At 40.7% G+C, this 21,987-nt stretch overlaps 1 long non-coding RNA gene across 1 annotated transcript; it reads left to right on the top strand.

The window, feature by feature from the left end:
* The first annotated feature begins 13,600 nt into the window (after positions 1 to 13,600).
* LOC132248328 (uncharacterized) lies at positions 13,601 to 14,867 on the top strand. Its single transcript, XR_009459502.1, has 2 exons — positions 13,601 to 13,708; positions 14,430 to 14,867. It is a non-coding gene; the product is annotated as an uncharacterized LOC132248328 (long non-coding RNA).
* Positions 14,868 to 21,987: the final 7,120 nt, after the last annotated feature.

The following is a 21,987-nucleotide window of genomic DNA, read 5'->3' as shown; positions in this document are numbered from 1 at the left end:
AAGGGCCTGCAGACCAAGCCCTACGAGGAGACACTAGAGAACCTGGACCTTTTCAGCCTCCTCAAGAGAAGGTTGAGAGGCGACCTTGTGGCTGCCTATAAGTTCATCACAGGGGCACAGAAGGGAATTGGTGAATTTTTATTCACCAAGGCGCCCCCGGGGGTTACAAGAAATAATGGCCACAAGCTAGCAGAGAGCAGATTTAGATTGGACATTAGGAAGAACTTCTTCACAGTTAGAGTGGCCAAGGTCTGGAACAGGCTCCCAAGGGAGGTGGTGCTCTCCCCTACCCTGGGGGTCTTCAAGAGGAGGTTGGATATGCATCTAGCTGGGGTCATCTAGACCCTGCACTCTTTCCTGCCTATGCAGGGGGTCGGACTCGATAATCTTTTGAGGTCCCTTCCGACCCTAACATCTATGAATCATAAATCCCTCAACAGAAAAATATTTTGAATGTCACAATTCTTTTATTTCAATTCTTCTACATTAACTGACTGTTAATATATGAAATCTATAGAGGCAGGTAGTCAAACACAGATCCTACTAATCAAAACATGTTGAGTATTGTAATTTACTACACTGGGTCATCAAATTTATTACATTGTTCACAAGTTTGGGTTGTTCATGTGTGGCTGTCTGTAACAGGGAACAGAGTCCCCCTTATGAAGAATGAAGAAAAACGTCTGGAAAGGGGTCCTGACTCTTTTAAGACCAGGATCTTTTGGCACAGCAAGGGCCAGTTGTGACTGAGTAGGCCATATGACTGGAAGTGGGGAGTGGCCTTGGGCAGATAAAAAGCTCACCCAGAAAAGAGAGAGAAGCAGTAGATCCCTGACCACTGAGAAGCCTTAGTGGTCCCTGCCTAAGGGAGAAAGGACCTGGATGGGCACTGTACATAGCTCTGGAAAGTGGAGTGCGATTTGTGGCAGTTTTTCTTTCGTGCTGGGTTTGTTTAGACAGCAGGCCTATAGGGCAAAACTTTAAGTACAGACTGTGTCCATCACCCCGAGGTAGGGAAAGAACATTAAGTTGAGATTTTTCCTTTTTTTTGTAATTGGCACCTAGTGCACCTGGAGCAGCTGTTAAGGGGAGGTATGGAGGCCGCATAACAGGGTGCAGAAGGGATTGGGAAGGGGTAGAAGCCTAAGAATAGCCCAGAATGTGAGGCAGCCATACTGAAAAAAAGGTAAACCCAATGAAGTGATGGCCTGAACAGGAAATCCAGAGAGCCAACAGACACTGAGGACCCATTAGGCAGCAAGAACTCATCTTGGTATCCCTCCCACCCCCTGCTTTGGGCAGGGGTAAGACACCTCCCAAATTAATTCTCTTTTTTCAACAAGGCATGGCAGGAAAGTGGGGCTGGAAGGACTCTGAGTGGGGTGGGGCAGCAGGATAGACTGTGACGGGCAGAGACCCCTTTCCCCTCCCCCTCCTCCTCCTGCCAAGTCCTGATGCATTCTGCCTCTTCATCAAGAAGGATTGTCATTTCTAGTCATTCCATTAGGAAACATTAACTCATTTACTCATAGTATCAGATAGAAACTGTGCAGAATATAGTGGGATTCAAGTTTAGGGATAACATCAGTTTTTACAATGGGATGACACAATTAATATCTGACATCATATATTTATCATAAAAAGGCAATTGCTGGTAATCTGATGTAAGTGGTAGGTTGGGGAATTACAATCTTTCTACACTTTAGCTTCAGTTGATTCTTCTATTTATTCAATTTATGCCACAAAAAATCAGTTCATTGCATACTTTTGCTAACACTGAGAGGTCATCAGGCTTGTTTATCTGTGGATATGGATGTAGCCAGAAAGTTTGTTCATCAGGCAAAATTTTAATGTATGTTACGTAGTGAGTGAAGCAGCAGAACTGCAATATCCAAGTTTTTGCCAGCCTCATTAGTACTATGCCAGGCTCTGCATTTGAAATAGAACTGGATGAGACTCCAGTCTCATCCATACATCCTATTACAGCATATTGCAAATTAATGCTGATTGATTCTGAGGCAGTTCAGAAATGTTTAAAATAAGGGGCCCGTATTGGGTATAACTGTATTTGTCAAAAATGATGTTTTAATACATTTCTATGCAGAATATGTCTTTGCTCTAAATATGAATGCTTTTTTTGTGTAGATGGCTTCCATATGATATATTTCATGTCTTTGAAGACCATACACAATATTGAATAAAAATATCACTGGCTTGGTGACTGGTGCCTCCTGGGTCTAGAGGGGGTACTTCGGGTCCCCAGTGGCCGATTGCTGAGCTGAAGGAGTGCAGGCGGGGTGGGGGAGGCCCAGCGCACTCCCCAGCGGACCCAGAAGTGGACCAGAAGTACACCGAGCACATGGAGGGCTCCCCTGCACTCCTGTGGGACACTCCACATGCCCCAGCATCGCAGCAATCATGAGCCATGCCTGCTACCTGAAGGTATGTAGAAAAAACTTGTAAAACTGTGTCTATGTCTGAATCACTGATTCTCTGAATTGGCATCGAATCTTCAGATTCAGATTCAGCCAAATTGAATTGGAGGCAGTGATCTGAATCAACAAATCCAGTCCCTATTCCTGATTTGGGCTGAATCACAATTGAATAGGTCCCATTTTATACACCCCTACTAACTGGCTTTTTTCAATGTGTCTTTTTTTTTTTTTCTATTTTGCTTTTAGAGTTTATCACAGCAGAGGACTAAGCTACACAAGGTGACAGGAATTTCAAATGATTTTCTGGGAAGAGAGAAAATAAATTCTGATCCTCTAGGGACAGTTGATGAAAGTTGCCAACACCATTTTCATCTCTGCAACTTTCTGGTAAGTGAAAGGTGGTATGATTTTTCTGGCTAATAATTTTTTAATATTGATAGGTTTTTTCTTAATCCTTTTTTATTCCCAGAATGTGCAAATATTATACTAATTTTCTGTGAGTATAAAAATATGGATGTAATCTCATAATTGTTTTATCTATTTCAGTGTAGCCTAATCTGGTCCATTTCTGGGGAAAATGATATGCTACTTTGTCACTTTGATAGTTTTAAAAGCATGTATACTTTTTAGATTTGTATGTAATATGGTTTGTCTAAAATAAGAGGGCATAATAAGTTGTACAAGATGGCCTATGTTTTCAGTCTGAAAGCCAGAGGCCTCTACCACAAAACTGCACCTGAGTGCTCACTCTTATAAAAGTCTTGGTGCTGTGAAAAGAAATAGTAGCACACTGTTGTTGCATTCATGATAAACCATATGCACTTGTGTTTACTACACTTTTATATGCCGTTACAGTAAAAATAGATGCTTTTGGTGCTTGGAGATTCCACTCCCCATTTCAAATATGTAGCTCTATATGTCACAATAATGGATAACTGTTTATTTTTAATGCCAAATGCCTATTCTTCATGCATACCACTTGGCAACTTGTAGTTATACTTTATCAAGACAGAATATTCACTTTTTATATCTCAGTTTATGGAGTCTCCCCAGCCTGGTATATGGTATATATAGAATCTTTCTAAGATTTTAAGCTCTTTCATGATTAACTTATGTAAACATATAGTAGAATACAACATTATAAAAAGAGTATTTTGTTTACAAGCTCAGTTACATCTTTATCATAGTCTCAGAGATATGATGCACCTGGTTTCTGTTTCCACTGCTGATGATAACTGGGATTTGCCATTCAGGGAAAGAACAATGTTGAGTTTAATTTTTTTTTCTTTTAGTTAATTCATCATCAGTGAAGAAGCCCCAATCAGTCATCACAGTCTTTCCTCTCTCAAGTAAATCAAAATCCATCTCATTGTTGAGTCTTTTTTTTCTGGTAATCTCCTGAGCCCTATATATGACAGAGGATTCCCCCTCCCCCCCCCCACTTGGAACTATTCCAGCACCTCCCCCTCTGTACTCAAGGTCTTACAGAGTTGAGTAGTTTTTCTGCTGGGGGCAATAAAGTGATGATGTCTTAATAAAATATTCCATGCTTTTCAATGTCTCAAGAGTGCTCGGTTATACTTTCCATGGACTGTTTTGGAGTTGTACTATATTCCAGGACAGATTTGTAGTTATAGCAGATTGATTTTTTTTTAGGTCAAATGATAATTAAATAAATCCAGGTAAGTGTTCAAGGCTGTCTGAAAACAGCTGTCTATTAAATATATCAAACTGACAGCCAATAAAATAGGCATATGTGCAAGTTTGCAAAATAACAAGCTTCTTCCCTGATGAGTTTCATAATTGCTACATATCAGTGTCTCATGTCATGGGGTGTGTCACCAAAAAAAAAAAAGAAAAAGGTCAGGGTGTTTATTTAAGCATTATCCATCTTAATCAAATAAAATAGGAGTAGACAGAAAATTATAGTCCCCTTTTCTCCTGTCCTCTTACTATTAACTCATGAGAGAGAATATATGTGTTTTTAGATGGTTCTTCTTGTTGCCATTTTCATTATTCAGAATTGTAGGGCTAAGTTCTACCCTTACTCACAGTAGTAACACTGATATAATACCAGAAACGTCGATGAAGTTATTTCAGTTGATGCAGTTTTGTGCTGTTGTAGCTGAATGAAAGCAGAATTTGGATCCAAATCTTATGCTTTGCCAAGTCACAGGATATGTACAAAAATGTTGATTGCAAAATCATGAAACAATTTTGTGGACTGACTCAGCCTGTTTGTCGAAAAGCTTGCTATTGTTCACAAATCCTTTCAATGTAACTCAGGAAATGTAATGTTTTTTGCAACAAAATCATGAAAATATTTTTGTGTTTTCCTCTCATCAATTCATTTGACTTGCATCTTTGGAGAAACAGGCCTTCTTGAAGCTTGGTCACTCCATTCACTAGGTCTGGGATTTTGAATTTTGGAGCAGGTAAAATGGGTATAATTAGGAGACTTTAGAAAATTGTAAGACTTTTTGTTTCTGAGCTATACAGGCCTTAGCAGAAACATTATTCCTACAAAGCTTATGCAACATTTAGGTCTTCAGAGATGGATTCTGTGTGGTCAAGGACAGATACAGCTCTCCATTTTCTTATTGAAGAGTTTGGAGTGTGTTAAAATGAGTCTGTCTATTTGATCTTGTTGCTATAAGATGTAGATGGCTTAGCATGACTCAAGACATTAGTGGGAAACATCTACCTGGCTAATTACACCAATCTAATAGAAAGCAGCATTGACTTCATTGCTACAGTAGAAGCATTAACGATGTTCTCAGGGAGAAGATAAGACAATCAGTTGACATGTTAATATACTAATGAGAGAAGGACGGTGATTAAACAGAAAGAATTGGAGGTCTTAGTACAATCAAGAAATTATGATGTAACTAGAATTATGAAGATGTGGGATAGTTTGTATGACTGGAGTATGGTCATGGATGGATATAACTTGTTCAGGAAGGACAGGCAGGGAAAAAAAGGAGATGGTGCTGCCTTATATAAAGGAGATATACATATGTTCTGAGGTAAAGTATGAAGGGGAAGGTAGGCCTGCTGAAAGCTTCTGGGTAAAGGTCAGAGGGGAGAGCAGCAGGGGATGTGTCATGGTGGGCATATGCGATAGCCCAACAAACCAGGAGGAAGAAGTGAAGAGATCTTTAAACAACTGATGGAACCTTCCTGGCTGCAGAACCTGGTTCTCATGGGGGACTTTATTATTGCGACATCTGCTGGGAGGGAAACACAGCAGTGCACAAGCAGTCCAGCAAGTTCCTGGAGTGTGTTAGAGATAATTTTTTAATACAGATGGTAGAAAGGCCAACCAGGGGTAAAACTTTTCTTAACTTGCTGCTCACAAACTGGGAGTAATTGACTGAAAATGTGAACCCAGCAGAGTTGAATCAGTGCACGTGAAAAAGGACTCAATGCATCATCAAAACAGAGTTTTTTAAACCCCTTGGTAGAGTGATCTATAAATAAATTTCTCATCAATAATTAGTATGCACACTTCATCCTTTGTTGTAAAATGAGTGCATTGTGAGCTTAATATCAGGAGACAATTGACAATAGAAAGAGCCAGTTGGTGTCCTGTACGACTGAATTGACTAGTGACAGAGGGCTGACGAATTCTGAATGTTTTATGAATGTAGACTTTCTTCCTCTGAAATTCAGAGACCTAGATTACTATTATAATCCTCCAGCCTTTATTTTCTTCTTTGCAAACACACATATATCCTCCTTCCTGTTAAGAATTCTAGGTGATCTTTCTCAATAGGCTTATCCTGCATAAAGAAATACTGTAATGCGGATTACCCCTATACATTTTACCAAATGGGTGTAAGTTACAGCCTGCTTGCAGCTATGACCCCATGTGAAAAAGTCTTGTCTTTGGTCACAAAGCTGCTTATGCATTTTTTCCAATGTCTGTTTTTTGTGGAATGTGCAAACAGCACTGAATATGAGACTCTCTCCATTCAAAGGAATGGTCTCCCTCCTTGGGCCAAAGAATGATGCTCCATCTTACTTGTTTTTCTCCTGGTTCTATGAATCTTTCCTTTTTCATTGGCCAGGTTTCAATAGTAGGGTGCTGTCTTTCCTAGCTTAGCTTAAGTAAATTTAATGTACTGTTTTGGTGCATGGGACATACAGGCATTACAGAATCTCATGACTTGGCCAAGTGTCTTGACCACTAGTAGGCTATTGTGCAAAAGGTGAACATCACAGGCCCATCACCACCATGCTGTTTCCAGTGTCAAACAATTGCTTACTTGTGATTTTTATCAACTGTAGTTTGGGGGGCTTTCACAACATTTGTATACTTCCAGGGTGCAAATGAATGGCAATAAGTGGACACACTGGATTCCTTCTAAGCAAGCAAAGTAGGATAAGTTTAGCCACAAAGAGTTAACATGGAGAAACACAAAGAATTTAGATGTCTTAGTAGGAATTAAGCTGTTACATGGAACAAAGTAGAATTTCATTTAATGACTTAAAAGCCTAAAAACTGATTGAATGCCACCTGAATATCTTAGTAGTGAAGTAGAATTTGCACAGTTGTGTCAACACTGACAAGGGGCTCTAAAAACTCTGTTTTAATGGTGTATTAAACAATATTTTCCACTTGATAGTAACACTTTTTTCTGATGCTCTGGTAACTTCTGGTACTTCTTGGAATGCATATGTTTAATATTAAAATTAGCTTTAAGTTACCTGAAAGTTCAGAAAAAAAGTAAAGTAGTCATGAACCTAGTTAAAGCAAATAGATTTTTCAACTCAAGCATCTACCTGTAGATATTTTGGGGACTAGTATTTTTTGCCCTCATGAATATGCATGTGCTTTATTTATCTCTCACCTTGACTGTTGACATCTCTTATTTATCCCTGGCTTCACCAATTTTTAGTCTATCTTGAATGCAGCAGGTAAAAGGAATTTCCTTAGTCAGGACTCAGAATGCATAATTCCCTATTTGAGTCTTTCTACTGGCTCCTTTTTTCTTCTGTATGAAATTCAGAAGAAGCTATGTTTATGGCATAATCTCATACTTGCCTACATCTTTACTCTAATTGCTTTTTTTCTCCCACTTTTAGCCACTGTAGTCTTGCAGTATATTATTTTTATCCAATCCTTTTAAAAGAAATACAATTCAGCTGTGGCATAGGGTGTTGTAAAAGGACATCGTCCTACTCCACAGATCCACAGTACCACATGTGTAGATGGTGACACTTTGCTGCAGAGATAATTGGTCAACTCTGTAATAAAGTGTTGTGACAGGGGCAAACTTTCACTCCCGGGGCAAGCACTGGCCCACCTCCTGTCTATGGGCCAGCCACCTACCTCACTCACCTGCCACACCTTGATGTAATAGTATTGAGATGTTAATTAGGCAAGAGGCTGCCCATTTTGAACCCTGACGTTTAGGGGAATATCCGCAGCTCTGTTGCACCCCTACATTGCAACCCAAGCCTCACAGATGGCATCCCAGGCAGCTAAACTCGGCTGTACCCTTCACCCCCTTAGTTGTCGTCCCCTCTCTGGGACTTTTGGCTCCTCCTTAGGCCCTGGCCCTGTCTCAGGCCAGTTGGGTTCCCAAGACTCTACTCTGGGCATCCCTCGTGGTGCACCACCTTGGCCCTTCAACCCCCCTCTGGGTCCTGGCCCCAGCATGGGCCAGTTGAGGATCCCTCAGGACAAGTCTAAGCTACTTGCCTGCTCACAGGGGTTGGGATCCCCCATTTCTGGCTCGAGTGCTTCGCAAAGCATGCCTGGCCTCATGGAGTCACTCACCCCAGCAGGCTCAGATGCTTCAAGAAGCTTACCTGGCCTACCCTGCATTATGTAACCCATCCCAAGATGGGGGCTGAGGTTAAGGCGCCTCAACCCACATTACACCGGGGAGGTGCTCACTCCTGGCATTTACCTGGGGGCTGCCATGCCACCAGCAGCCCCACCAGGCCTTCCTGCCCCGGCAGGGTGCAGTTTTAGGTCATGCTCAGGACCAATGTGGCCGCCTTCTTCCCCATAGCCTCACCCTTACCTCCAAGGTGTTCCTGGCAGAACTCAGCAGAGAAATGTTTCTCCTTTGCTGGCTGATCACAAAGTGCCCTCAGCTCAGGGAGCTGGGCCTTGAAATGGCCACACTCATCAGGCACCTGCCCCTCCTTGCCCCAGTCATTAAAGTGGCAGCACTACCAGTGCCCTGCCACAAGTGCATGTATAGATATACCTAGTGAGACCTCACCAGTACTGAATGAAGTGGAGAAATCCTTCCCCTTGATTTTCAAGAGACATTTCTGTTAATACAACCCAGTATACTGTTGGCTTTTATTGTAACCCACCCTGAACCTTTTCTGGGGAGACTGGCACACACATCTAATAAATAAATAAAATAGATTGTATGTTCAGGGTAAATTCTATATCTTCCTTTGTATTTTGGTTAGTGCAGATTGTACTATCAGTGCTTAAAAGTAGTGGATTAAACTGTAATATTTCTAAGCTTACATTAACTTTTACAACTTAAAGACTTAAGATTTTTATTTGCTTTGTATAAGAGAGAGAGTATTTGTGGCTTCTTCTGGAAAAATGACAAGGGAAATAATACCCTGTAACGCAGACAATGGGTTGATACAGCAAAAAGAAAATATTTCAACAGAATAAATTCATGTTTACCACAAGGTGGCAATGCAGGAATATCTTTGGTATTTCTGACCCAAAATATCTTTTTGTTGAGTGCAGGAAATTATTCTGCTTTTAAACAGTCATGTTAAGCCTAGCTGTATGTAACTAAAATATTATTTGATTATTTTGATTATAATCAACTTCTAAGAAATTCTGAACTCCCACGAACAAAAAATGGCTTTGGTTCATTAGTTCCTTAATATAAGCTATAAAACAAAATTATTCATCACTGTATATTTTATCCTATCTTTCCCTGCTGTCTCTTAGCAGGAGTGTTAAGATTTTTTGGGAGGCCAGGAAACTTTTTTTTTCTTATTTACTATCTAGGGAAGAGGGTATCAGAATCAGTAAGAAACTTTTACAGTTTTAGGTCCACTCAAAGATAAAATCAGTGATCATGTTTGTCTCCAGCAATGCTAGCAGTAGAAGTTTCCAGAAGTATTCTCAATTTCTTGTGGAGAAATATGACAGTATGATCAGTACAATAACAGTTTTATATTTTTTTCTAGTTTTATAAACATTTGTACCCTTATTTTTGACAATGGTACAGACTTCTGTGTGTTTTTAAGATAAAAACTAGCTTCCTTTCTGGCTAAATAAAATAAGGTTCAGAACAGACTGGCCTGTTAAATCCTAAATTAGTATTCTTTTCAACACCACACCCTTCAGATATGTACATGTATGTTTAAGATAATATTATTTTTGCTACAACACATTCCATTCACATAACCTGATTATTTCACCCTTGCAGTTTTAGGGGAAGAAAATGTTGCAAAAAATTGCTGTTTCTTATTTAAAAACTATAATAGTCAGAAACACATAAGTTCTGGAAAATACTTCATTGACAATGATAGCCTATCATGGAAAATCCCCAAACCACAAAATCATGCTTTCACTAAACATTCATTTTTTCCCCCTTTATCAAGGTAACATGTGGTTAGTGTACTATGGACTCCCCAGCAGTTGTCCCTTGAGAGCACAAAATGTCTTCTGTGACCAACTGTTACATCTACAAGAAATTTCAAAGATATTTTGATGATTTTCAGAAGATGATTGTTAGTTGAGCCTGGAGATGGTGGGTGATTGGACCAAGCAAATCCTAGCCTTAGGTAACGTAATATGCATGCACTCCATGCTTCAACTGTGCAAGCTCCTGGCCCTGGTAGGGTGCTACTACATTGAGTACAGTGATGCTGCCATGAACATCATGCTGGCTCAATCTTTTAGGAGGCATGAATTATTATTTAGGAGGCATTGGCTTCCCAAACTGAGTGGGGCCATTGATGGGACCCACATACTCATTCTGTGCCCCCTCACTATACCTCAGATTACATAAACTATAAGAGGTTCTTTTTAGTTATGCTCCAGACAGCCATGGACCATTGGGTTTGTTTCACTAACAGAAATGTTGGGTGGTTGGGACAGGTACACAATGCCCATGTATTCAGGAACTTTGGTTTCCCAGATATGATGGAGTTGGGGGTTCACCCCTGCTGCACTCATCATGGACTTGGGTGGGCTGGCCATTCCTCCTTGCTCACTCCTCCCCTGGCTTATGAAGCCATGCACTGGGCAGCTGGACCCCAGGAAGGAGTACTTCAATCACTAGCTAAGCAGATGGCAATAGAGTGTGCCTTTGGATATGTAAAGATGTGCTGGAGGTCCCTGGGGGTCTGCCTTGAACTCAGACTGGGAAACATTCCCAGATTTGTGGCTGCCACTTGCATCCTCCACAATATTTGCAAAGCAAATGGGGGAAGCCTTCCTAGACACCAGGATGGCTCCAGGCAGACTCATGTCAGGGAAGCCACTCTGGATGGTACCTGGGCAAAAGTGGTGCTCCTGACTGTCATGGACAGTTCTGATCAGGGAGGCCATGTCTGACTCCTTTCTGGGACAATGTTCTGCCAGGTGGGAGAGAGTATAGGGAGGGGGACCTATGCATCATTGTGAACACTTCATTCACTACTGCACCTTAATATTGTTATCCACTTCTCCAGAACATCTCAGTAAACGTCTTTCATACTAACCATTGGGCTTGACATTCCCCATTGTGTGGGAGTTGTGGGGCCTGGACCAAGAGACCGAGGCATGAAGTCTTGTATTGGGGGATTATGACGGCTGTCTGGGAAGGGGAAACTGAAGCATAGGCCATTGGGTAGGTCAGGACTGTGAAGGACTCAAGTTGAGGACTGGACAGGAAGTACACAAGGAACTTATTTCATAACTGCAAGCTTTATTTCTTCAAATAAACTTGAGATTGTGCAAACTGGTAACAGTGCAATTGTGCAAAGTGTGGTATGCGGTGAACCCCAGACCCTTGGCTACTGGTCTCAGCTAGCGGGGAGGGTCCCTGTCACTGCTGTGGTGTGGAAGCCCCCTCCTTCTTCCCCTCCCTCCGGCCTCAGCTAATAGCTGCAAGGAGCTCAATAGCTATATCTCCATGGGTGAGTCCAACTGCCCAGCTGGGTGAGACAAAAAGTGCTGTGGTAAATTTCTACCACTAGACATGAACACCTGGTTCACTGATTTTTCTAATCTTGAAAGTCAATTTATGTATAAGACTTGTACAGGAGTAACATTACAGTCCTGCTTGATCATCATCCTGAATCTTCAGACTACAATAAAATGTTTCCTTGATTGAGAAATCACTGTGTTATTAAACTCTCTATATTTGAAGAGTAAGGGCCCTTTTCTGTCTTTTAGGAGCAGCATTGAAAATGTGGCCTTCAAAGACAGTACTATAAAGTTGGAAAACAATAGTGATACATGATGCTACTAGTAAAATAGTTCCATAGATAGCAGAATGGTACCACATTAAAAAGTAAGCATATTGCAATTCCATGATACGCACCTAGTCTGAGTTTATAAAAGGAATTGTAGGTGTTAGGTGGGAACATTTTATTTAGTAACCCAAGCATCTTGGGTTTGGACAACTGAACCTTTGAACAGCTTTAAAATGGGAGGAAGAGATGCTAGTTAGGAATGCACATAAGCTGTTATGATCTGTTTTTAGATTTTCATGACATGAACCCATAGTGACACAAGTTAGTTGAATTGCCCTAACTTTGACTCTGAATGAAAGACTTAAACTTGAAGTGATTTTTTTACCCTTGCATCACTACAGAATCATGTGGAGGTAATAGTTGCATCATAACAGCTTACACTGATAATCTTTTAATATCAAAATACAGGTGTTATATCTCTCCATACACTTTATGAGCAGCAAGGTATATAGTCTGGTCCTGCATTAAACCTTCCCCTTCCTGGTATAGAGAAGGAGAATTCATGGATCCAGGTCCAGGTTCTGTTTCACCTATTAAGTGTGTAAGTTGAGTTAGGTGCCTAACTGCAATTCTTTTCTGTTTAAGTGTCTGAAAATCCACTAATGCATCTACTTTTGTAGCATACCATCATCTTACCCTTAAGATTAAGTCACAAAAGAAGCAAAGAGGCAGAGAAGAATCTATTCACATTTTTCATTAACTGTTTTTCAGGGACTCAAGCATAATAGAATAGAATAGAATAGAATAGAATAGAATAGAATAGAATAGAATAAGCAGGTTAAAATTAGGTGGCAGTCAGTACTAAGGAATGCTTGATGATCAGACCCACTCTGGGATGTGACCAATCTAGAAGGACTGGGAGCATCTTGAAGTCTTAAGTATATAAGAACTGAGTATTGTTTACATTCTCTATTCAGTATCTCATTGAGCAGAGTGCAGCATCTTGGACTTTGGAAGCAGTATCGTAGCATGAGCAGGGCAACTGCCCCGGGTGCTGAAGCAAAGGGTTGCCAAGAGGCACTGCCCAGCTGGGGCAGGGAGCGGGACAGAGCCGTGATTGGCTCATTTGGGGAGGTGCAGGGATGGAGGGGTCAGCTCCTGCGACTGCGTGCACCCACAGACAAGCAAGGTGCCCCCCAGATATGTACACAGGGGGAGGGCAGGCTGCTGCTGCGGGCTTGCCCCTGGCACCAAACTTCCTTGCTATGGCACCGCTTGGAAGTTGACAAAACAGTCAAGGATGTAGAAAGCAGATTACAATGCTAATATGTAAGAGAAAGGAATATTATCTATCTGTTTGAATGTTTTTAGTGTGTGATTGAATGGATCAAGCAATTATGTATAAAAGATTTGTGTTTGTATATTCTGGCATTTATCCCCTCTGTCCATTCATCATGTGACCAGTTAACTGACACTGAATTAAAGACTCTTTGGACACTTATGCACATGCAGGGAAGCTGCTCCGACATGCTGTAAATCCAGTATGTCAGGAGCAGGCTTTAGTTCAAAGTGCTCCATTGCTACTTTTTCAGTGGAGGGATGCTGATGCAAGTGACTCTCAGGCGCTTTTAATTAGCGCAGCTGGCTAATTAAAGCATCCCCCCACCCAGCCTCCTGAAGCATGTTTATAAATGCCCTTTATTTTTTACTTGGTTTGACAAAACTGAAACAGAGGCCCCTGGAGGAGTGTCCCTGGAAGTTGCATCAATATAACAAGAGGAAAGTCTGAAAATTTTGCATTTAAAATGAAAAAATTGTAAAATGAGAATCCAGTTGGACAAAAAGGTACAGATGTAACAATGAAAATACAGGTAAGTGGTGTAAGGCTGTATTGTTAGTTATGTTACTTTACTGAAAACCAAGACCTTTAGCACATGAAAGAAAGTAAAAGGAACTGAATGTGAAGAAAATTTTAAAATATGAGACCTGGGCTCTAATTCCTGGGCCTTGATAGCTTTTTCCTTCAGACAGATTAAAAAAAAAAAAGTCTGGAGAACTGGATGAGAGAACTTTTCAAAGTGTTGATTTTTCTCTTATTCTAGAATTTTCATCCAGAAGTTAATAGAAACATCAAAGTGTTTTATTCTCATATACTATCACCTGTTAAATAGAAATAAAAGTGGTCCTGAGGTTTGGTGCTGGCACTGAACAACTGTGTATATTGAAGAAGGGTAACAGTTTAAGATAATGTTTATATTATTTTTATAATGGACCTGAACTAAAGCACATTTCTAACATCCACAGACTTCAAGGCAGTTTAGATTCCAAACCAATCTGTATGGCTTGGATTGAATTTTCTGTAGAGATAACAACAATCCAAGTAATAATAAAAGTCAGATGCTGTAATCTATAAAAGAATCACTCATATACAATAGAAGGGCAGCTGTACCTGGAGAGAAGTATGCTTCTCTTCCAAAAGGCTTATATAAACATTAGTCTTCTCTCCATGTGCTCCTGAGCCAAGAGATATTAGTCAGGCTACTGTTTGTTCTTTCACAACATTTATCCCTTCTTTGTATTTTGTCTTTTTAGGCTTCAGAAATGCCAACCCTACCTGGTCAAATAATCCATAACATTGAGATGGAAGTAATCATTTATGCTGGGTTGGCAATATTGGTCTAGTAGCACCAGACCAGAAGAGATTAATATGCCACAATGCTGGCATATGCTGAGTGTTGCAATGGCTAATTACTAGGATATCTAACACACTGGAGTGGAACCAGAGCCCTGTGTTTAAGTACCTTCTACAGTGCTTGGGGACAGCTAGGTACCTTATAGCAGGATCCAGAACACAGCTGGTTAATAGGAAGTTTTGAGGACAGCAGTGTATTTCTGATGCTGAAACCCCTCACTCAGGATTACTGGGAGGTGTTTCTTTGTACTTAGAATTCACTACCTGAAACTCTCCCACTAATGTACGCTCCTACACTTTCTTTAATAAATGGAACAAGATTCTTCTCTTTTTTAAAACCTGTTTTGTGTTGGCACTGCTACTATCATCCCTTTATGCAGTTTCCCAGTAATTAGAGTATTTATTCAGCATGTAGGGACAAGTGAGTTCCATTTTATCTTCTTCCTGAGGGGATTTATATCCATGTCTTCCATCTCCCTAAAGAATGCCCTAATTACCAGGCTAGAATCCAAGATTCATGGAGCTATAAAGCAGCTTGGCTCATTTATAGCAATTATGGCAACCATCTGTGAGACCTGAGTTCTAGTCCCAGTTTCCAGGAATGTGTCCATATTTCTGTATTTTATATGAATTACCTGTAGACTAATGCTGCTTCTTGCTCTCTCTCAAGACCCAGTGTATCTTGAATTCCTTTCTGCAAAGTGGAAGAGCTTCAACATGAGGAAAAATAAGTAACCCTATTCCAGAATAACCCATAGCCTGGTGATTAAATCACCTTCCAAGATAGAGATGAAAGTTTGAATTCCCTCAGGAAACTGAATATATAATTAAGGGCTCCAACATCCTGAGAGAGACTTCTAACACCTAGAGTTCTCACACTGCCTCTACCTGTTTTAAAGCAGGGGTTCCCAAACTGGTATGGGTAACCCTGGGGCAACGTAGGAGAAATTGTGTAACAGCATATTTAATTTTCATTATCATAATAATTGTCACTTAAGGGGTTAAAATATAAAATGTATGCTGGTAGGAGGATGTGGTAAATCTGCTGGTAAATCTGGAAGGGGGTACACAATAAGAAAAAGTTTGGGAACCTCAGTTTTAAAGGAAAGCAATGCTTTCTGTGCAGAACCTGGTTCTATAGGTATGCATTAGGCATGCCTGAAGAAGACCATCTGGATCAAACTGCTAGGCAGGCTTAGGTGGAGGAACCCCTCATTTCTGGATCCTACTGGGTCTTAGGTGTGAGATGCATGCTAAGATGCTCAGGCCTTGAGAGACTGAGACACTGCTTGCCCTGTACACAAGCAGAATTTTCTTCCCTGGGAGACTCTACTATCAAAAACTGAGGTACTTCCAAGCTAGACAACATCTGAGCAGTTTTGGGGAGTACAATTTTGGACTTGAGTACTTAGGTTCCATATAAGTGTGACTTTAGGTGCCAAAATCCTCTATTGGATCTGATCTTTAGACTGTAAGTCCTTCAGTGCAGACACCAACCTATAAATTACTTTCTTCACTTCAGGCAGAGGCACTCTGAAAATAATGACAACAGTAAAAAGGGTGTAGGTTGTAGCCATGTTGGTCTAAGGACATAGGCAGACACTGTTCTTTGCATACCAGCACAGTCTATGGATTTTTTACTTTTCATTCCAACCAGGAAGAGCACACATCAACTGCTGAAACTTCCTCAGCCTGACGAAGGGTTTTTGAACCTGAAAGCTTGCTTAAAAATTGTTCTCCAACTATTGAGTTGGTCTAATAAAAGATACCAGATTCACCAAAAGAACCTTGTCTGACAACAGTAAAAATAATTCTTTATTAATGTTAATGTGCAACACTTTTACAGGAGGAAATTGTTCTGAAAGGACACTTTTAGGTAAGCAAATTTGTAATGTTGCAATTTGGAATCTGAACTGAAAATGTGTATGTATACTGCCCCCTATTTCTTTGAAAAAACGTCAGTTTTTAATGATCACAGGTAATAGGCCTGTACAAAGCGGCTAATATTTGCTTCGGATTCGGATTTGGCCGATTGGGGGGGCAGTGATTCAAATCACTATTCTGAATTGATTCGGCTAAATCTGATTTGGATGTTTGGCCACCGCTGAATCTGCAAATCAAACAGGCCTCATCCCCCACCCAACCCCAGTATACTGGTGCTTAAAAAAAAACAAACAAAAAGTCCCACACTCACTGCATTCACTGGCTTCTGCCAGGTGGGGAGGGGGCAGTGATCTCCGCTGCCCCCCACTACCCCGCACTGTGTGTGGGGCTCTGCCACGAGCTCCCAGAAATCCTGATGGCTGCTGCAGCAGCCAGTGAGAATGGGGCTTTTTTTTTAAGATCTGGGATCTAACAGGTGAGGCAGCCATTGATGGGGCTAGAAGAGCAGATGGGGGATGAGGGTTCATGGCAGAGCCCCCCATGCAGTGCGGGGCAGTGGGGATTGCCCCCCTGACTGGCAGGAGCTGGTGAGTGCAGGGCTTTTTTAAAAAGAACCAGGATGCAGGGGCTGGGCAGGGCAGCCACTGATGGGCCTGGGAGAGCGGGCAGGGGTTGGGGGGTGCCTAGTGGGGCTGGAGGAGCAGGCAGAAGATGGGACCTGGTAGAGGGTCCCCCCATGGTCCCCTCCTCCCTCCTCCAACCCCCTGTCCCATCCCCTACTTACCGGCACGGGGTCCAGGTCCAGCTCCCTGCAATGGTGAGTGAGGACTGCCCAAATCTCCAAAGCTCTCTGAATCTTTTTTTAATTGATTTGGAGAGCTTCGAATTGATTGGGACCTTTTTATTGGTCTCCCGATTCATTCAGATTCAGAGATTTGGCCTCCAAATCTCTTCCAAATTGAATCAGCACCCAAAGCTTCACACAGCCCTAGTAATTATTTCATTTTTATATCTATTTTATATCATTTTTAGGTCTATTGAGGAGAAGAATGGGACAATGTGTTCATATAGTCCACTTTTTATAAATGTTGTTGTTAATTTTCTTAAGATCCCTGAAATAAGCACAAGACAGTGTTATGAATCAAATTATGTAAACATCTGATACGTCGTGACTCATGAACCACTTAAAAATGGAATTCTGCTGCTTGCCATGGTGTAATCAGACCTCCCTCATATACATATACAGTTATTTCTCAGTTACCTGGTATCAGTATGCATACAAGATATATATTTACTTCTGTTTATAACCGCAGAAGTTTATTGCACCACAGTTTGCAGTGCTGGGGGCAAATAGGAGTACAGGTCACAGAATCTAAATAGTCCTGTACAGATGGTGGCAGGCTGGAGAAGGTGCTGTATGAATAGTATTTGCATGTGTTCAGTGGCACCATGTAAGTGTACAGACATGAAATGGTTAATATGGTTGGCTGTTGGTTGGAATAATACGGCTGAGCTGGAGAGGCCCTTTCCTTATTTTGCTGTCCCAAACTTATTTACTGGAGCTTTCTGCACATCTGCTTGTGCGAATTTGCACCAAGAGTACTATATATAAGAAAGGTATACATTATCTGGGCCTGATAATGCATTCCATTCTATATATACCGAGATTGCCATTGATTTTGGTGTGAGTTATGGGCTTATAGCAGGATGAGGTCTCTGGGTACCAGAAATCATGGTTAAATGCCATTTTATAAATAGGTTTTATACAGCATTTTTTGGATTTAATTTATCTCCACCCAAACTAAAGGAATCATTATTTCCACAGTAATTAAAGTACATTGAAGGGGGAAAGTGGAGAAGCTTAGAAATGCAGGTTTCCTTCACTTTATGCATGCATTTTTGGAAAGCAGCACGTCACTCGAATTCACATAAAGGGAACCCACTTTACAATGTAACAAATAGGGATACATTCCAAGACGTCGACTGTACTGATCCCCAGACCCATTTTTACCACTTTTACAAGATAATTTTGGTACTCACCAACAGCAGATAGTACACACAAGCACAGGGTGGTGGTGAATGTTACCATAATGGGGATGGCAACTACAGAAACGTGTCACAGACAACGAGCGAGGAACACAGATCCACGCAGGAGACTATATTTTGGTGCATATCATTCCCACAATGCACCTCACAAAGCAGCTGACTGTGGGCTTCCACCACACCGATAGCGTAAGAGTGAATTTCCCTCGCATATAATGGATCTTCAGTATAAAAAGGGTCATCACATAAGAGCAAATTTGCACATACAGAACCCGCATAAAGTGGGGAAAACCTGTACATGGAGATGAAACAAACTACATGCGTCTAACAACATATAGAATGGTGGAAATGCTATGAAGTTTTTATTGACAATATTTTGTAAAGCTTTAGCTGACTCACCTTGGGTCTCTGCTACATGTAAAATGAAAAACAAATTGTAATAGAACCTTTATAGCACCCACAGCATGACACCATACATTATTATATTTATTTGATACCGTGTAACTTCTTTCATACCTATCTGTCTCAAAAAGCTTTACAGAAATCACAGTGTGATAAAGTCATAACAAGGATCCCTTTCCCTAACAGGCTGTTGTAAGAATTGAGTCACTGGAAATAATTCAGATACTTGAGATAATGATTTAGATAATTATACTACCATTAGAGTAAATTTCAGAAGGCATTTTTCTCTTCATATCTATTTTTTGTTGCATTTTCTATGTTACCTCAGACATGAAGGCTGGTACTCTTCCCACAACATTTTAATTTTTTGTGCTTTCTCTTAACAAATCAAAATTTTATTTTACTGTTTTATGGCAGTTTTGCAGGGATGAGTTGTTGAGTAAAATCTACCAGCACTGTTTGTGTGAACAACTATGTTCTTTGCTTAATTAAGCAGTTCTTAATTAGTTCCTCACTTTCATAAGATTTAGTGAAAATCCTTTATTTGTTAATTTGTTCCACATTCCCTTAATAGAATCTAAAATCAGCAAGTCCTAAAGGGTTGATGTGAAAAGCAGGTATTTTCGTCACTGTTCTGGTATATGTTGTACTCTTACCCTCCCACCTCTGATTGCATTGTACTGCTTGTACCTTCGGAGAAAATGATGCATAACTGTTAACAAATAACAAGGGAAAATGACAAAATATTCAAGGAGTGGTTCTGTAAAATATCTCCTGGCATATATCAAGGAAGAATTAATTAGAAGAAAAAAGTTTTTAAAACTAAATTCCATTTTCTCAATTTTCTTTTTTTTAAATGCTTTTCTGCTATAGTAAAAGGCTCTTCTGGCATCAAATATTTAATGTACACAGGCTAGTACTATGTTATTCTAATGTGAAACAAAAATAATTAATTTAATATGTGTTCCAGCTGACTCACACCCAGAGTACTCGAGAGGTTTCAATTAAGATAAGTGGTTTTCCTGTTTGTAAAATATAGTTCATTACTTCATTTTCCTGACTTCAATAAAAAAAATGTTCCCCATCAAATGTTCCCAAGTACCTAGAAAGATAAACATGCAGCTGGAAAAGAATAAAGGTCAATTCATGGTCAGTTGGCCTGGCCCAAATATGATTATGAACACAGTATAGCTGTGCAATATTTCTATTACTTTTTTTATTCTAAGAAGGGAGAGAAATAGAAATAATATGTTTTGTTTTTGTTTTGCTTCTTGCCAGAGAGGAGGGTGAAGGAGGGATAATTCCTACAAAATACACAGTAACATTGAGACAGAGATTTAAACACACTCTTAAATGCAATTAACTAATTCTTTAATTGGTTCATTCTTCTGTTAAGTCAACACAGAATGGTAATGCAACACCAGAATTTGAGGGTATGGGTTTTTTTTTTACATATGACTTCCATTCCTCCCTTCAGCAAGTAAAAAATCAGGTAACTTCCTGGTGGTACTACCTTTGCTAAAATATTTACGCACCTGTCCAGATTGAGAGTTTCATAATGTTGCAGTAACAAACAAAAACAACATGGCATCTAGACCTCCTAACAAGTTTAACTGCATTTATGCCACTAGCCTATTTCCAGTCTGCTCAAAACAACTGAAGGGTCTTCAGGATGCATTAAAGCTTCTAATTCATTTATACAGGCCGGAACCCCACTAGCAGCACAGCTATTTTAGAAGTATTACTAGAAGTGATAGAAGAAATATCTATTATGGTCTTGAAGGCAAAACAACAAGGAATAAGAACTGACTGGACAGTATTTATTCAGTAATTCCAGCAGCCAGTGAAAATGCTTAGCACAAACCCATTCAGCAGCTGTCAGAATGGTTAGTCTGATCCTGATTATGCTACACTTACTATTGTGAGAAGCAAGGACTTTTTAGGATGATATCTTTTATTGGGCCAACTATGTAGTTGGGATACGGTTAGACAAGCTTTCGTCAGGTTGGACCCAATGAAGAATGTCTTGTATTTGAAAGCTTGTCTAACTGTAACCCAACTGCATCATTTGTTCAATAAAAGATACCACCCTAAGAAATCCTTGCCTCTCACATAACTTCTGGACCATCAGGGCTACAACATCATTGTACACTACATTGACTATTGCATCCTCCTTACTATACTGGCAGGGTGAGCTTATTAGCATCTGAAACCATGGTTTAGTGTCAGAACATTCTTTATTAGCCAATAATTACTACAAAGGACAGCTATTGTTAATATGCTTTCAAGAGCCCTGATTCTGTGAGGTACTAAATATGTCTCAATGATGTTTTGAAGACACTCAGCTTCTTCTACTTTCAGTGGAATTCAAGGCACTTAGTACTTAGTAAAAAAGGTTCATAGATTCATAGATTATAGAGTTGGAAGGGACACAATGGATCATAGTGTTCGACCCCCTGCCCCTGGCAGGAAATAGGACCAAGGTCAGATGACCCCAGCCAGGTGATTGTTAAGCCTCCTCTTGAAGACCTCCAAGTTAGGCGACAGCACCACCTCTCTTGGAAGCCCATTCCAGACTCTGGTCACCCTTATTGTAAAAAAATTCTTCCTAATGTCTAACTTAAATCTACTCTTCACTAGTTTGCACCCGTTATTCCTAGTTACTCCCCGAGGCGCTCTGGTAAACAGCGCATCCCCAATTCCCTGCTGTCTTCCCCTGATAAATTTATAGGCGGCCACAAGTTCACCCCTCAGCCATCTTTTGTATAGGCTGAAGAGATCCAGATCTCTCAACCTCTCCTCGTAGGGTCTTTCACGGAGACCACTAATCATGTGGATGGCCCTCCTCTGAACCCTTTCCAGATCCTCCGTGTCCCTCTTGAATTGTGGTGCCCAAAACCAGACACAGTACTCCAACTGCAGCCTGACTAGTGCTGCATAGAGGGGGAACATCACCTCCCTCGATCTGTTGGTCATGCATCTGCTAATACACGACAAGGTGCGATTGACTTTGTTGATGGCCTCGTTACACTGCCAGCTCATGTTCATCTTGGAGTCAACTATGACTCCAAGATCTGTCTTGGCCTCTGAGCTGCTGAGGAGGACATCCCCCAACCTGTAGGTGTGCTG

This window comes from Alligator mississippiensis, chromosome 2 (genome assembly GCF_030867095.1).
Source record: "Alligator mississippiensis isolate rAllMis1 chromosome 2, rAllMis1, whole genome shotgun sequence".
NCBI classification, from domain to species: Eukaryota; Metazoa; Chordata; order Crocodylia; family Alligatoridae; genus Alligator; species Alligator mississippiensis.
The sequence above is the reverse complement of the archived record's forward strand: the minus strand, read 5'-3'. Positions and strand labels throughout refer to the sequence as shown.